Raw genomic sequence first — 18,764 nt, forward strand, 5'->3', positions numbered from 1 at the left:
AAGGAACTTTTCTACATTTCCCAAAGGGATCATTGGGTGTGCCCGAGTTTTTACAGTTAGTTTTAACGCTCCATTAATATATTAATTGTTCCTATTAATGTTTTATCCATTGTCCCTATTTATCTGCCTTTTTGCTTTTGGTGACTACATTAACTAGGAAGGGTCAGAAATAAATTTGTTAAAGTCTACCTGCCTTCTTCCCCTGTCCTATAATTTTTAGATCACTTGAGTTCCAGGTTCAGGAAATTTTGAGAAACGGCAAAAGTTGAGACTATCTGAAAAGATAACGCCTAGGGATCAGGGAGACAAAAGCATTCTCAGACATTTTCCAGGATGGGCCATGATACTTCCTCCCTTCCTTCCTATGGAAGGCCAGTTTTCTTTGCTGTTCAATCAAGGGTGGGGAAGTGGGAAAGCAGCCTTCCATTCTACCACTAGTCCTTGGGCTGCCTCCTCTCCCCAGGCAATTAGACTTGCTCTGAGGTTGCACTTGAGCCAATTCTGCATGCTCCTGCCCTTGTGCCAACTCTGTCAGCATGGAAGGAACTGTCAAACCGGGGACAGGCTTGCTGGGCGAGGGCTCAGCTCCTTTGGCTAGATCTAGTCCTCTCTCTTCACTACTAGGCTGTGCCAGAACTTGGCCCCTGCTTCACTGCGAGACAACATAGCTGATCCCTCAGTTTGAACCTGCTCTGACTCTCCTCTCACCATCCAATTACTACATCAGTCCTGTACTAACTCTACTCAAACCCAAGAACAAGGCCCTGAGCCATTACCAGGGCCTGTCCTTGACTTCTTCCTTTGAATAAAGAACTCTTTTTCTGGACCAAAAGCCCTATTCTTTGAATGTCCAATCATTGGGACAAATTCCCAACCTTTTTGCAACTGTCTCCTGGGACAAAGCCCTATGTGCCTCAGCTTCCTAGCTACAGCTCTGACCACCAAATCAATTCCAAATCATCCTCCTTTGGAATTATAAGCAACTTCAGGAATATTTCTATTTCCCTGTTCTCATGTGCCCCTCTGAGTTAATTACTGAATGGGCCCCCATATTTCAGATGGTTAGGGCAAGTCCTTGGCTAACAAAGGTTCTAGCACTGCTCACTCACTTCTCTGCCTAACCTTCCCTAGCAGAACAAAGGAACATCTCCCAGGTTGACACTGCAGAGAGGTGTGACTATTTCAGAGCAAGCCTATTCATATGTTGAAAAACCCAATGACAAAGATAATTTTCTTTTAAGCAAATGGTAACATTGATCACTCTGTTTCCTCACTCTTAATCTGGGAGTTTGGGTTTCAGCAGGTGAGTTTTTGCTTCAAGCCAATTATAACTCTCAAAACAAAGGAAATGTAATTACCTTTTTATTGACGCATTAAAAGGAAATAAATAGTATAATCAGCAGCTATATTCTTTTCAGCAAAGGTGTTACTGTTATCAGTGCAATGATTAGCTAGGGCCAATATACAGAAGTGGTGATAGACACGGGTAGGGAGGAGGGCTACTCTGGCAGGGTGGTGGTGGGGGGAATTGTGATTAAAACATAAAAGGGAAAAAAAGGAGTACTTCTAATACAAATTGATAGAAGGGCAGCACACTTGATTGAAACACATTGGGGGGTAAAATGCTTCTTTTTCAAATTTTACATATCATTGCATTTCACCTTCAGTTACAATATTTTGAACCACAGCAATACTGCTGCCCAAGGCTGCTTACATTACCATGGATCTCACTGCAGCACAGTTACAGTCTTAATTAACATTTCTGAAACTCCTGAAAATCATTTCATGTCTGCCTATGGAAAGTGGTTTCACAGTAATGTGAAGGATCTCAAGTGTGTAGGTGGGGAGGGGGAACTATGGGAGGTTCCTCTGCTGGGAGGTGGTACAGAAAGACAATGAAAGACAGTAAGACACTCATAAAAGTAGCTTTGGGAGAGCCCATGAGCATGATGGGTAACAATTTCACAGAACAGGAGGAGAACTTCTAGACAATGCTCTGTTGAAAGGTCCAGAGAACAGAGCCAATGTCAGGTCAAAAGGTATCCTGACTTGGGATGCAATCACGATAAGATTTGAAAAGATAATTTGTCCCCTGGGAATCCCGTGGAAGGCAGGAATGAGGGCCCTCATGGATCTTGCCTTTCTGTGAAATGCATTTCTGCAAAAGAACGGTGAGCCCCAAACCCTAACAGTCTTCTGATGGCCTATTAAATCAAGAAGGCAGGGGCACAAGAGGGAGCAAAGACTGCTGGTACAGGGAACTCACATTCAAATCCTTGCTTCTGCCATTTCTTACCTTCATGACTTTGGACAAATCACTTAATATCTTTGACTTGGGTCCCTCACCTGAAAGAAATGTTCATGCCAACATTAAATCTTTGATTTTTCAGGATCCTATGACTCTGAGATAAAAACGAAACTACTACGTAAGAGAGGGAGTAGTTAGGAGAGAAAGTGATGTATGCTGGGATGATAAGGCCACTCTGGAGCACCAGACTAATGGACAGTAATGGTCAAGAAACATCTAGTAAATGTTCTGTTATGTAATAGAGCCTGGCAAGTCTCCATATAGGATGCATGAAAGCAATTGCTAAGCTTTTATTTAGATAGGGGTTCCATGGAATGCTGGGACAATCTTCTACTTGGTGAATTCTTTCCTTTCTTCTTTCACTCACATTCATTTAGGTGGTAAAGGAAACATTAAGTAGCAGCCTGAGGATTTGATAATGTTTATCCTCAGGCCCTCAAACTTTCCCCCAGAATCTCCTATGTAATAATAACTCATGCTTATATAGATATTTTCTGTTGGCAAAGTGTTTTTTCCCCAATAATCTTTGTGAGGTGCGTGATACGTATATTAACCTCATGTTACAAATGAAGAAACTGAAGCTTAGAGGGATTAAAAGACTTACTCATAGTCACACAGCTAGGAAACGCCTGAGTTGGGATCTGAGCTCTGTTCTCAGGATTCCAAATCCAGAACTCTTTCTGAAGTCTGGACTGCAAGGGTGGGCTGAAGGTAGAAAGTACAGAGGCACATCTACCAGCGTTTCTACTGCCCCCATCACTGGCTGGGTAAGCTTTCATTTGCCAATAACCTCCCTTCCTTGGCATAGGACCCTTAAAAACATCACAGTCAACCAATGACAATGGTGTAAAGAGGACATTTGGCCTTACTATCTTCTTCACCCCCCTCCTCAAAGTCTAGTGGATTTTATAAAAAGCAATAAAGTGTGCCACATAACGATAAACACAATAGTGCAGCCTAAAATTCAAAGATCATAACAACTGAGTGCTTAAAGTAAATACAAATTTGCCATAATTTTTACCTAAACAAAGCCTGATCTTTGGATTGTTTCTATTTTTGACACTCTAAATACGAATTTCTACCTTACTATTCTAAAATCTGTGATGATACAGATTCATATTATAAGTGACTTTTATTGAGTAAAAAGGGATGTAACTAGGGACATATTTATGATACATTATTAAGGAAATCAGGCAATTTCCCACTAATGTATCTAATCTTATATCTTATTATGCTAATAATAATATGCACTACATGATTATAATAATATAGACAATTAAGCTAAGTTGTTGAAATTGGATAGTGCCACTCTTATATAAATATATTTCAGTCAATGGTTTCTATTAGAGTACATATAAACATATTAATATGAATAATATCCAAGTCAAACCCAATAGTAATAATTCTATCTAATGGAATATGCGAGGTTGTTATTGTTGTTTTTAACCTGGACTTTGATTATTTCAGTAGAGGAAGCTCCTGGTTAGCTCTACCAATGCACCTACTCTGCAATTTTTGGCCTTAAGAGTTGCCAGGGCCACTGAGAGGTCAAGTGACTTACCAGAACAACAGCCAGTATATTCTTAAGGTAGGCCTTGAACCTACATCTTCCTGATAAAAGGCTAGCTCTCTATCCATTGCACCATGCGGTAGTGTGTATGTCAATATTAATTATGAATAAATTCTACAAATTCAGTTTTGCAAATCAAATCCCAAAGCTCTCTTTTTAGGAGACAAAGTTTGAACAGATAATGAAACGACTGGCTAACAGAGCATTCTGATGATTCTGCAGATATTTTGGCGGATCAGCCATGTCCATCTGTCTTTTCTCCTTTTTGAAGCATAGCCAGCCGACCTTTCCTGTTTTATACACTAATTTAATAGTATCTTTGCAATGTTGTTTACTATGGATTTCACAAAGAAACCTTTGCAAACTGTGAGTATCACCTCAGAGAGCATCAAAAGGCAATTGAAGTAAAAACGAGTGCATAGAGTTTAACATTAGATCCAGCTAAACCTTATTATATGGAGAGCATTAGGAGATGAAACTGGAAGAACCACAAATAAAGATGAAACAGAAGAGATAGACTTGCATTTTATAGTGGTCTTTCCTCATTGGCAGCAATAGTAGAATCACCTCATTTGGATTTGACCACATAAGTACCCAGTGGAACACGTGAGGGAGTAGGGATGGCCTTAAGAAGAGGAAACCATTAAGGGTGCCTGGATTCGATCAAATATACACATAAATATATATGCTGAACTTCATAAAGTTTTAGAGGTAGATGGGATCAAGTCTTAGGATATCTAAAAAAGGGACAGGTTCTAAAAGAATGGAAAATAAAAGATATGGAAATTTAGATATTTTTATTTCATTTTAATGACCGTGAAGACATGAGGAAATAATCCACAATATGGCTGTTTTCTCCTCTTTCTAAAAATCTTTATACAGATCTTATACAAGGCAGCCATGGTGTAGCAGATGGAAAGACAGCTTTGGAACTTACAGGAAGGCCTAGGCTCAAGTCCCATCTCTGATACATAATGGCTGTATGACCTTGGACAAGTTACTGAATGACCCAGAGCTCTAGGCAACTCTCAAACATTATATATTGAAGAAAAAGCACCCACCTGCATTGGTTCAGGGCCTGTTCTTGTCTGTGAGTTTCCTATGCCATGGAAATCACAAGTCCAGTCTCTATCCCAAAACATCTTATTGGAAAGAGTCTATACTTGAATTGGAGATATTCTCAATAAAAAGATGAGAAATGAATCTTTTTTTGGATGTGATTTTAGATGACCTTCTAAATCTTTACAATTATTGTATAATGTGTAATACCTCTTGGATTTTATTGTTTATTGTATAAGACCATGACCAATACAATAAAAAAATACTTTGAGAATTGAAATTGAGCAAAATATCACATGGAGTAATAGTTGTTCACCAGTTTGTTTGCCAGACTCAGAAGGCTTCTTGCAGGAAACATTAATGGAAAAAATCTTTTCTTACTGGAGGACTGGTATTCCAACTGCTTCTCTTCCCAAGGGATATCACAATGATTAGGTGTACAACCCTGTTGTCATTATTTTACTAATGAAGAAACTGAGTCACTCCGAGATGACTTGTGTTACTTGTGTAGCAAATAGAGGGGGCAGGACTCAAACTCAGGGCATCTGACTCCACATCCAGTGTTTTCTTCCCTACCATATACTGCTTCTATACTACTTCATATCATGGGGTTGCAAGCTGAACTCAGCTTCAAAATGCCAGATGGTGATAAAGCACAAATTGCTGATTGTACTCAGAAATACTGTGGACTCCACAATAGAACTACGTAGAACCTAACAAAGATACCCTTGCTATTATGATGTGGGTCTTCAATTTCCAAAGGCCGTTCTATCTCTAAACCTTTACAATATATTAAAATCACAGGACTCTTCAGGACCTCCAGGTGCATGACTATAAACTAAGAGAAGGCATCAATTATCTTTGCATAAAGGATGCCTTTTATAGGAAAACTGTGAACTTATCCCATTTTCTAATTTCTAATTTGGAATAATCTTGAACTCACTACAACCCACTCATCTGAGAATCATTCACACAAAAGAACTGGCTTAAAGCTACATCTCTATCTATCTATCTATCTATCTATCTAAGCTTTCCTTAAAGGTTAATGAAATGTAATTCATTCCAGGCAACTTGGCATTTACTTTTCCACAGGAAGTTACCAAGAAGCATTTGTCATGAGTTCATAGGCCATAGCACAAGAGTTCATAGTGCCATAGGGCAGCTTCTTGATTTAGTAGTCAAGGGAGCAGCTAGGTGGTAGAGTGGATAGAATGATGGTCCTGGAGTCAGGAGAAGATTCATCTTCCTGAATTCAAATCTGGCCTTAGACACTTATTAGGTGTGTGACCCTGGGCAAGTCACTTAACCCTGCTTGCCTCAGTTTCCTCATCTGTAAAATGAGCTGGAAATGGGAATAGCAAACCACTCTAGTACCTCTGCCAAGAAAGCTCCAAATAAGTTCATGAAGAATAGGACATGACTGAATAACAACAACTTTTCAATATGGTGCAAAGCTCTTCTGGTTTGATCTAAGATCTCTGCTCCAGTAATCCCAGCTCTGGACCAATCATTCACCACACATAGATAATGTAGTTTTGACAATCATAGTAGATTCTTACGCTGAGTCCAAACTTACCTCAATTGAGTTTAAGCAATGTTAGGACAGTAACCTTATCCTATATATAAAAAGGATGTCTTAGAAGGATAGGAACAGAATATTCCATAGTTTATTGTTGGAAGGAAAGAATCAATAAGATTCATTGGATTTCCCAATATTAAAAATGGTTTACTATAGGAATCATAATTGCTGAATGCATTTACCTATTATTTGAAAACTTAATTGACAATCTAGAACAAATTCTGAATATTGCTATTCCTATGCTTATTTTTTTATTCAGTTTTGCTTAAAAGGTATTATGACATTGGACTCAGTTGGAATCTTTCTGCTTTAATTGAAGACATATGATCTCTGTCAAAATAGCAATGTCTTGGGGTTGAGTGCAATCAACACAATGTAATCCATAAATAAGAACATCTGAAGGACTTCACCATTTATGGGGAACCCTTCTTGTGCTGGACTCTGTGCTGGAATCACAATGGCAAATCCTTTTGGTGAGCATAGATCTTCCCTTTTTATGTCTTGATGTTTATAATCTTAGGCTTTTGAATAGAGTTATTTTTGTTTTTTATATGTTCCAAGAAATCTAAAAGCATCTTGCTATATGGATGAGATATACCATATTGTACAAAATCTATAAAGTGAAAATTTATACTATCCACTCAAATGCTTATTTTTTATTAAAAATATTAGCATAATGAGATCTACTCTTTACTACATCTTTAAGTCAATTGGGAGATGGTAAAAATGTGGTCTATTTTTAATGTCTTTTGTGAAAGACTACTTGTTCCTTACTAATACCTTCCCTGAAAATGTCTTGAATTTATGTAGAGATAAAGATTTTGCATAAATGGTTGAGTAAGGACCTAAGTCCGTAGTTGTTCATGTTTCCTCTTTCACCTTTTATTTGGATCAGTAAGGTTATAGATTTTTTTCTCACTTTTGTTATCTTTCTCCCTTTAGATATTTTGTAAATTTGTCCATCACTGCTCTCACAATTATGTCACCTCTACCACAGATTATATGCATGCACACATACACAGCACACTCATATATATATACATATATACATATGTATATATATATGAGTGTGCTGTGTATGTGTGCGTGTATATATAATGTATATGCATATGTATATAAATACAAATATAAATATATATCCACATGTGTATATATACAAATATAAATATATGTGCATGTGTGTATATAAACAAATCTAAATCTATCTATCACCTATCTAAAGTCTGGCCTCAGATACTGGCTAGCTGATGACTCTGGGCAAGTCGTTTAATTTGTTTGCCCACTTTCCTCAAATGTAAAATGGAAATAATAGAAACACTTACCTTGCAGGGTTGTTGTAAGGATCAAATAAGATCATATTTATAAATGAGATCATATTATATACATGTATACATACATATAAAATGTATTGTGGAAGTGATATAATTGTCACATATATGTGTGTATGTGTATGAAATTAAAATATTATTAAAGAGAACCAAAATGGAAAAGCAATCAGATCACATAAACTAACACATGTATGTGTATATAAACAAATATCACACATACACATGCACACATGTCATAAATATATAACATGTGCATATACACATAAACATGCATACACATTTGTGACCCTATATGTACATATCATACACGTGTATATGTGTATGTATATATTTATAGAGGAAATAAAAATAACACTAAGGAGGACTAAAATGGGAAAAGCAGCCAGATAAGATTGTGTGTGTGTGTGTGTGTGTGTGTGTGTGTGTGTGTGTGTGTTTTCATACTTTAATGCCCTTGGGTTGGTTTTGCTTAGTTGGATATTGTGTTAAGCTTTCTTTGGATTGGATTTATCTTCCATTGTTTCTTTCTGTTTTATGAAAGGATAGTACTTATAATCATCCATAACCCTTCTTTATAAGATTTTATAGATCAGTTTATATTGCAGCCTAGTGTTGCTTTTGGCAGGCATTCATCTCTGGTTGGCAAATAAGTCAAATGTTTGCTGATTAAGGTGCTTTGGGGGATCTTTTGGTCTTCTTACTGTGACAATTAAGTTATATTGGTTTATCTCCTGGTTGAATTTATTATATAGTATGTGTCAATGTCATTTCTATTGTCCATTTCCCATTTTTATTTTTATAGTTTATTTAAATAAACCAGAGTTAAATCTTTAAAATTCTATGCCACATTAATATTCTTTCTTCTTATTCATAGATAAATAATAAATTATGATCTTACTTTTGATGAATCTATGGACTGACTGTACACAGACTCTCATTGGCTGAGGAATGAAGTCCATGTCTACAATAAGTCTTTTCTTGTCTCTTAGGTGGCCAACTTCATTCTTTATACAATTACATGATGCCTTCCATGTACAAGATCTTTTTTTTTAAGAGAAAGTCTTCATAATATAGAAGTTTGAAGCTTCTTTATAATCAGTGTCTTCAGCCTTTCATTTCTTTCTTCTAAACAATTCCTCTGGATTTCCAAACTATGCCTCCTCTACTGGTATCTCAACTTGGAACTTCCCTCAGTGCCTGAGTACTCCTTGCCCAGAAAAACCTACCAACTCCGAAGTCCACTCACCATGAAATATTACCTGAAAGGTCCACCTCCACTTTCTCTCAGCGGTGAGTTCCTTCTCCTTTTTGTCGTTGTTTTCGGCTGTATTGACTTTTTGTGATCCCATTTGGGGTTTCCTTGGCAAAGATCAGTATCCATGGTTTGCATTTCTTTCTCCAGATCATTTTACAGATGAGAAAACTGAGGCAAACAGGTTAAGTGACTCGCCCAGGGTCACACAGCTGGTAAGCATCTGAGGCCGGATTTAAACTCAGGAAGATGAGTTTTCTTGACTCTAGGCCCAGCACTCTATCCACCGTACCATCTAGTTGTCCAAAGTTCTATTAGTTCCTCCAGGACCTCCATTTTGTAGAGGGAAGCTGAGGTACAGCTATGTATCCCTGGGTCTGGAGGCAGAAGGATCAAATTCGCCCCCAGACGTTTATTAGCTGAGAGATTCTAGGCAAGTTATTTAGCCTCTGTTCTGTTTGCCTTCATTTCCTCAACTATAAACTGGGACTAACAACAGCGCCTACCTTGAAGGGTTGTGTAAAGGTGAAAGGAGATGATGTTTACAAAGCAGTTTGGACAGCGCCTGGAACGTGGTAGGATATGTGAGTGTACGTGTGTGTATACATGCATGTATATGTACATATGTATACAATCATTTGCATGTATGTGTATATTTGTATATAATCATGTGTATATATGTGCATGAATATATATGTATACGTACGTGTATATGTATATAATCATGTGTATGTATGTGTATGTGTATATGTATATGCACATATATGTATATAATATGTGTGTACGCATATGTACGTGTGTGTGTGTGTGTGTGTGTGTATACTGTTTACTCTCTTTCCCCATCTCTTCTTCCTAGCTTTGTTCCTGACTTCCTCTAGTCTCCACAATCTTGGTTTCATATCAGGTAACTTCATTTCCCTTCCCTTTCCCATTCAGTTCCCTTTTGTGTACTCTTTTGCCCCAATAGAATTTAAACTTTTTGAGGGTATGCACTATTTTGTTTTGTTTGTTTTGGTTTTTTGAAGCTAAGGTCTTTCTGAGTTCTCACTTTATCTGAGGCAATGCTCATTCAGGGATTACCTTGTTTAAGAAGTGAGTCAAGGGATGACCCCTTCAATACAAAAAAATCAAATGAGAGGGGAAGACTCTCAGGGTTATAGGCCAAGAGAGAAATAAGCATTATGTGCATTCACATCAGGGCCCAAAAAATAACCATTAAGTGCTGCTTGGGCAGGGACCTATTGTTGGCCAATCAAGGAGAGCCAGAGTGAATTGGCTTTAAGGCATGATCTTTGAGAAAGAAATTTACCCAGTAAACACCAAGATAACTAGGTAGGTTTCAGCCATCATAATGTACCTTCCTTTGGGCAGAACACCTTGAAGTAAGGGGAGAAGAGGAAAAGAGAGGAGAGGAAAGGGGAAGGGAGAGGTTGTGATCATAGCTGCTTAAGATAAGTTAGAGATGGACCAATAGGCATATCAGCAGGGAAAATAACCTCTCTTACCCTAAGGAAAAAAAAATCTTAAGCATGAATATGCTTAAGATACTGTGTCATATATCCACAGAACTAAGGTTCTATTTACTGCATTAAGCAAGTTTCATATGTCTGCTCTCATCAGTTGTATGTTGGTGCTCTGGCTTCCATGACACTATATGGGAAAATTAAACCAACCAACCATTAATAATAAGCATTAATAAGTAATAATTTTTCATTTTACTTAATCCACATACAGAACCCACGCAGCTTCTTTTTATTCCTGCCAACATATTGTTATATGTTATATTGATATTTGTACCAATGATTATTAGAAAACATGTTCCATATTTGTAACAATAGGTACCCACCAATTCAGTGTGACCAGTTTGGTATTTACTACCATCAACCCTCTACCACCATGAAAAGTATAGTTCAAATGTTTAGTGTATGATAAAATTAAATGAAAATGGCAGTTTCAAGTTCATGGAGGTCATCTTGTCATCCATGTTCATAATCACCACCAATGTGTAAAAATGTAAAAAATAACCAATCTCATATAACAATGCAGACTAATGAAAGAAGTCTATCCAATTTGCCACTTTTCCCATGTTTCTGTTTTTTTAATGCAGAAACAGAATGCTACTGAAACAAATGATAGATCCCAGAGCAATATATCAAAATACTCACGATAGGTCTTCAGCAAACTGCTGGGTTTTCTAGCTTTTATTTACTACATCCTGGTGTACTAACACTCAACCTCAACCCCACACAAGGCAGGTAGAAGTGTGAACATGAGGGCCATTGAATGAATGAATTTTCTCAATATACTACAATTACAGAAATGTGCTGAAGAACGGGAGAGAGATTCATCACTAAAGAGTCCTTGAAGGAATGCCTGCAAAGTACACCTGTGCCTCATTACCTGAAGTGATATTTGCCACACTGGAAGGAGGGCAAAAGAGCCTTATGAGATTCTGCTAATCGAATCAAAAGGGATATGAAAAGTACAGCCACAGATTGGGAAAAAAAACTCAAAATCCTCCTATGCAGAATAAAACAAGAGAACAAAGACACAAGCCCAGTTATGAACACAGCAGTGTCAGCCTTGCAAACAATTGCATTTTGTTAACAAGCCACATGTGTACACTTACTGAGCTGATGAGCAACTGTGATTGTACAAAATACAACGATGCAGATGAGTCTCTCTTCCTTGCCTCCCAAGATGTGCTTGAGCATCCATCCTTTTTTTGTGTGTGCCATTTTATTTTTCCTTTTGTTTAAAAAAAGCTAATATATTTTCCCTTTGAGAATGTCTTAAATCTATAATGTTTACTAGAAAATTTACTGAGGTTTGATACATCTTTCTTTTACCTTCCCTAGTGTTTTCCATATTATTAAAAATAAATTCCCTAATTGACTCAAGCATCTGTAAAATGATTTGGAATTATGCAAGAAAGTAACTGAACTATTCATCCCTTTTGACTCAGCAATTACACTACTGGGCATATACCCCAAGGAGGACAAAGACAAAATAAAATGTTCCAATATATGCTAACATATTGAGGGTAGTACTCATTTGTGGTAGGAAAGGACTGCAAATTGTGTGCCCATTGATTGAGAAATGATTGAACAAACTGTCGTGTGAATACAATGAAATATAATTGCATAGTAAGAAATTATACATGTAAGATGTTCAGAAATATGTAAGAAGGTTTGTATGTACTGATGCAGTATAAAATAGGCACATATTAATATATACATACGTATACATACATACAGAGAGAAAGAAGGAGAGAGAGAGAGAGAGAGAGAGAGAGACAGGGGCGGGGAGAGAACATTAAATACTGAAGTTCTCAAGTGGATTTGTGATCTCATTGAATAAGATGTTCCTTCCATTGATACTGATAACAACCCATTCAAACCCATCCATTCCTACCCATTCCATGTGATTCTTAGCCACATCTCATAGCTCATGATAAGGGTCTGTTTAGGGTCATGAAGGCCTTCTTTATTTTCTCCGGAAATCATTATGATACTAATTGAGGATGCAGATTGCCCAATTGCTATTTTTCACTCTTGCCACATAAACATACCATTTTCTTTTTAAGTGGTACATTTCCCTGATAAAATCCTTTACTCTTGTTCTTCGAATTTCCTTATTTGTTCCATGTTGCAGCTTGCTCATATGCACTCTCCTTTTCTCATGGTATGAAATCTATGACATATGCTAACTAAATATATCCACCACTGACATGGAGAAGACCCAGTACAGACTCTAGACTGAAAAGGTACTTCCTATAGATGGGGAGGACCTCCAGATCTACCTTCTGGCAGATGACATTGGGATGGTTGTGTTACATTCTGGAACATTGCAGATGCTCCTGGATAAGATCCGCAAATAATGTAAGGAGTATGGTTTAACTCTTCATATGGGAAAAAGAACAACAAAAACAAAACAATGAAGAATGCCTATCATCCAGACCAAAGCATGTAGTTAGATGAACATGCAATAGAGCTAATCCATCAGTGTCTATACTTTGAATAGACACTGTAAATGAGAGGGGCCTAGAACTAGGAGAGCAAATGTATGCTTATGAGAAATAGTAGAAGTTCTTTAATAATAATTCCCAAGCTCCTCTCTGAAACAAACGACCAACTTTTAAAATGCCAATATTCTACCAATGTTGTTGTCATAGCTGTGAGTCCTAGAACACTGCAATCTCTGAAGGAATAAGTTGAGTAACATAGAGAGAATATAGAAAGATGTGTGGTGAGCATGAGAAAGCAGTAACTTGTAATAAAGAAAATTTGAGGAAGAACCACACTAAAGGGTATCGTCAAATAAATGTATCACTGCAAAAAGATGTATTGCCCCATATGATCTCCCGTTATCCTTACAATACCAAAAGAAATCAAGAAAGACTCCTTAGCACATTGCATGAGACCCCCCCCATGGTTACCCAATGGAAAAGCATGGATAAGAATCACAGAGAAGGTGAAGGCATATAGCCTTGCACCATTAGAAAAATCTCTATATTGGTAAGATCATAGACCCATTTGAGATTTTTAGTATGATTTAACGTATGAAAGAAGTTTAGAAATTTAAGGTGTCACAAATGTGAGGTGATGCCATTCATTCATTTTCACCGGCTTATTTCTATGCCATTCAACATTGTCTAAATATAATTCCTGCCATAATAGAATATAAGTTATGGGACAATGGGAAGAATATTCAACTTGTATTTGGAACACAGGTTCGAGTTCCCCTCTACATAGCTGTGAGACCTCAGACAAGTCACTGGATCATTTCTAGCTTCAGTTTTCTTCATGAAATGTAGATCCAAAAAAACTTTGGGGCTTGTACTACTTACCTTAAGAAGTGTTGGGATCAAAGGAGATAATTTATGCAAAGTGATTTGTAACAAAAAAGCACTATATAAATGTCAGCTATTGTTATTATGATCACTTCCCTTAAACTAGGCTTGGAAAGTTGCATTCTAATTATTCAGTTTATTCATTATCATATTGTCAGAAAGAAAAAAAGTGTCAGGAGAGACAGAATGCATTCATTGACTCGCATCCCAGTTCAGTGCACAGCATTAAAATCATAGTTTCTTCAGGTGATGAAAAGAAAGGTGTCTAGAAAACTTCCTCCTATTTCACTACAGTAGCTTCTTAGGCACTTCACATGGGAACTTAAATATCGAAATATCCTGATTTGTTTTGGGGAAGCAAAGGAGAAGGTAGATGCATTCAAAAGCTAAAGTATATGGTAGTCAAACTTTTTGTTTCAAATTTTTTAGATGAAATGAATTTTATTTTTCTTTTTAAATTACAATTTTATTTTTATGAGGAATATGAGAATTAAAAACAAACACAAACATTTTAGCATATGCAATCATGAACTTTTGTTAGGGATGGTTTTTTAAAATATGTATTAAATTTAACAAAAGAATAATAAAATTGTCCTGTTAGTTTCTGATCTATACCAAAATTCTTTTTTGTTTTCTTTTTAATAATACAAATTTCTTTAATTTTTTATCTCTCTCTACCCACCCATTAGAAGCCCAGGCTAATAAAGCAAAAAAAAGCAACTTATTGGCCAAATCTGCATTTCAATTCAGTACTTCTGGTTTATTACTTTTCTGCCAAGATGTGGATGGCATGCTTTATCACCAGACTTCTGAAGTCTTGATTGGTCACTGTGGAGCTAAAGTCATTCTTTCCTTAAAGCATGTGTAGGACACAGAGGTACATCGGAAGACAAAATTCTTCAGCAAAATATAGTTATTCAATTATTCACACTTTTCTAATTTGGATAAAATTACCTCTCACTTTCAGTGGAACAATAATCTTCTGATCTCTTTCACTGCATACCCATTATAGAGACCTCTTTTCAGAATTGCCTACAGCTTCAAATGATATCATAGAGCCCTGGAGAGAACTGGGATTTGTATTTTAACTGGTGCCAAAACCTTATGATAATGGGATTAAGTTCCCACTGTGATTTCAGGCATCAGCCAATGTTTGAGAGGATTTTGGAAGGCTATTCAGGAGTTTCTAAAGTTGGACATTTGAGACTCTTCCAAATTACCTAGGTTCATAACCACTATAAGCACTCCACAATGTAAACAAAGTAGAATAATTTGGTCTCCTTTTCTCATCCTGCCATCACCCACACATATGCCTTTGGTTACCAACCCCACGGACCATGTGGCATCGCTGATTGTTGGCATCCCTACCTTCCTTTAAAGTCTAAGTGAAGCCTTACTTCTTCTAAGAAACCTTCCCTGATCTTTCAAGGTTAAAATAATTTCTTGCTCTTGTCTACTTGTCCATTTTTCATTAGATTATAAGCCCCTTAAGAGGGGCCACAGCATATCTATCTTTGTGTATTATTTTATACAATACTTTGTATTGGTTTTGTAGTCTGTTTATTGGAAAGAATGAAAACATTAAAAAATCTGCACTGTTCTGAATGCTTATTGAGGTTTTTATCAGTCTTGTTACAAGCTGAGGTCCTTCCCCACCAAAAAAAAGAAAACAAATCCAATAATGTATTAAACATTTTGTCATATGTTTTCTATACTGACAGTACAAATACAGATTTAGTCTAAATGTAAAAATCAAAAAGCAACAATGCACAGCTGTTCTTTCTCCTCCACATTAAGAGATGTAAAAGCATAAGGGTCAAACAATATCAAATGTACATGCTTCATAACCATTTAAATTAGGTCTTCACTAGTTTTAGCTAAGTTACATTGGGAACACTAATGATCATTTAAATCCAATGATGTGAAGTGAATATTAAAAAAAAATTAGTGGAATCCCATTGCCTAGCCCAGTGCCTTGTATATAATGGGTGTTTAATAAATGTTTGCTTTTACTGAATTGAATAGCTGCACCTGAGGGTAAAGCCAGTTCTATTGCTATGTTAAGCTCTCCGTCTATTTCAACATTCTACATAGTTATGTCAACCAACCTGAGAGCACAAATGAACTTGTCTCTTTTTCTCATACAGAAAGGGTCCATAACTAGCCCTGGCCTATGGGTAAGAGGAGAAAACATTCTTAACAAGACTGAAGCAGAATGGAGAATATCATTGTGGAGTAGCATCAAAAAGAACGGAGATGAGGAAAGGGGAATCTAGAAACTATATAAAATCTCCATTGACCGAGAATTCATCTGAAGATACACATACACATACACACAAACACACACACACACACAGATATGTGGGTGTATATCATGTATATATGTGTGGCATGTATCACTCTGGCTGACATATATGTATATATATATGTATGTATCTGTGTATATACACACATATATATCTATGTGTATATGAATATATGTATGAATGCTTTGAATCAGTATCTCCACCAACTGCCTGATGTGAAAAGAAGAAAACGATGCCATTAATATATGATTCTGAGAGTGGAGGAATTATTTTTTTTTATATCACTTGTCAGCAACCTGCTGCTTGTTTGGAGTCGCTACATGGATATAGATAACCTCTCTGAAACATTAACTGAGAGGAAGCAAGTATTCTTTGTTGACACATTGTCAGTTTCTAATTTGTTCTCAAACTGTGAGGTAAATCCTCCATCACCACTGGAAAAGGACCTGTTCAGTCTAGCATCCGGCTTTCTGCCCTTTTCACCGTCTGTTCTCAGCTGGAAATGCAGGGGAAAGGGAGTTTCCTCCCCAGAAACTGATAAAGGTCCTGATGACAAAATCATCCGGAAGGCTCAACCTTAGCTTCATGCATTTGACATCTCGGCCTAGGAGGACAAATTCACCCTCTGATGGCCTAGCGTTTACAATTCAACCTTACCAAAAGAGCCAGAAGACTTGAGATGAACCAAGCAATTACTCTTAGGGGTGGAAAAGTCCACGGTTTGCCACAGAAATGAATTCCACAGAACAAGGCTCAACAAACAAGGACTAACAACAACAGCAACAAATACACGCCCACACACAAAGAATAATCGAACTTTGGGAAGGTTGGTCAGGTATTACCGAAAGCATCTTCTCCTGTTATAGGTCCATCCTTTCCGTTATTATATTCTGTTCTGCGGCCTGTTACCAAGAATCCAGTAAAATGTGATATCCAGGGAATTTTCCTCTGCAACAGAGACTGACCTGATTACGTTTCTCTCGGTGCAGGATCCTATTCTTCTTTCTGACTGCTGTTCAGATATGAGACTGACAGCTGGACTCCATCACCTGGATTAATGGGTTAAAACCTGACATCTTTTTAGTATTTGGGGCTTTATTTTCTTTATCAGCGTGACTTTCATGCTCAGAGTGCTCTTGCTACAATATTCTTTTAAAAGTACACTTGTCAGGGTCCATTTGCTACTAGCTACCTTGATGGTGACATCAGCGATGGCTGTGGTTTACCTTTTGACCTTATAGAGGCAGCAGATGGGCCCAGTAATAAATCCCGATTATTAGTGAAGGAGCCAATAGCTTGGAAAGACAGAAATAAAAGTCAGGCAGTTTTACGCTGTAGTTCTTGTTATCTGCTTTGATATGGAGTTGTGGGCCATGTCAGGGATGGATGATGAGCAACCTCTAATGCCACAATCCATCCCTCCTTTCATTCTTTTAGTCCTTATTTTTTTCTTTTCCTCCTTCTTTCTATTCTTTGCTCCTAGCCCCTTTGATTCTTCCCTCCATTTCTTTCTGCTTCCCTCTTTCTTTCCTTCATCTCTTCTGGACTCCTTAGCTTCCTTCCTTCTTTCTTCTCTCTCTTTTATTTCCTTCCTTCCTTCTTTCCTTCCTTCTTTCCTTCCTTCCTTCATTCCTTCCTTCCTTCCTCCCTCCCCTCCTTCCTTCCTTCCTTCCCTCCTTCCTTCCTTCTTCCTTCCTTCCCTCCCTTCCTTCATTCCTTCCTTTCTTCCTTCCTTCCTTCCTTCCTTCCTTCCTTCCTATCTTCCTTCCATCTTTCCTCTTCTTTCCTTCCTTCCTATCTTCCTTCCATCTTTCCTCTTCTTTCCTTCCTTCCAAGGTTGGACTAGAGTTCAGTAACAACAATGTTCGGATATCCTGATGGTCATAATTTAAAATGTAGACATACCAGACAGAGACAGTGGAAAGACTCATAATATAAAAATAAGTGATTTCAGTGGAGAGACTATAATAAGAATGATATTTCTAAGCTAAAATGGAGTTTGTAAAATAGCTAAAGTGAGCTCTATAGAATAATCTCATCTAGACTCAAGGATTTCTGCTAGTCCTGCTATTATGCTGTGTAAGTTGGATTAAATCACTTAACATCTCTGTTTCATGCATAATAACATTATGCTTCAGAAATATTTTAAGGATTAATGAATTGTTATTATTATTTTTAAACTATTCTAGTAAAAGTATGAAGTATCATCATATTCAAAGCCCATCCTTTTATAACCATCTTTCAGCAGGCTTGAAATAGTTATGTTACCTCTAAAGGACTTTCCAAGCCCTGGGTAGCAGGTAAACAGACAGTGGTGGCAGAAAAAAAGAAAGAGAATACCGAGCTAAGAAGGGATTTCAGATGTCAAGGGGGTCTCTTATAACAAGTTAGAAATGAAATGCTTTCATAAAATTCTAAGAATCTAAAAAAGAATGCATTTAATCTCAAGGAAAATGTGTAATGTGAAATGATTACTACAATTAATAGTATGCATTAGTAACAACAGTGAA

This window comes from Trichosurus vulpecula, chromosome 1 (assembly GCF_011100635.1).
Source record: "Trichosurus vulpecula isolate mTriVul1 chromosome 1, mTriVul1.pri, whole genome shotgun sequence".
NCBI classification, from domain to species: domain Eukaryota; kingdom Metazoa; phylum Chordata; class Mammalia; order Diprotodontia; family Phalangeridae; genus Trichosurus; species Trichosurus vulpecula.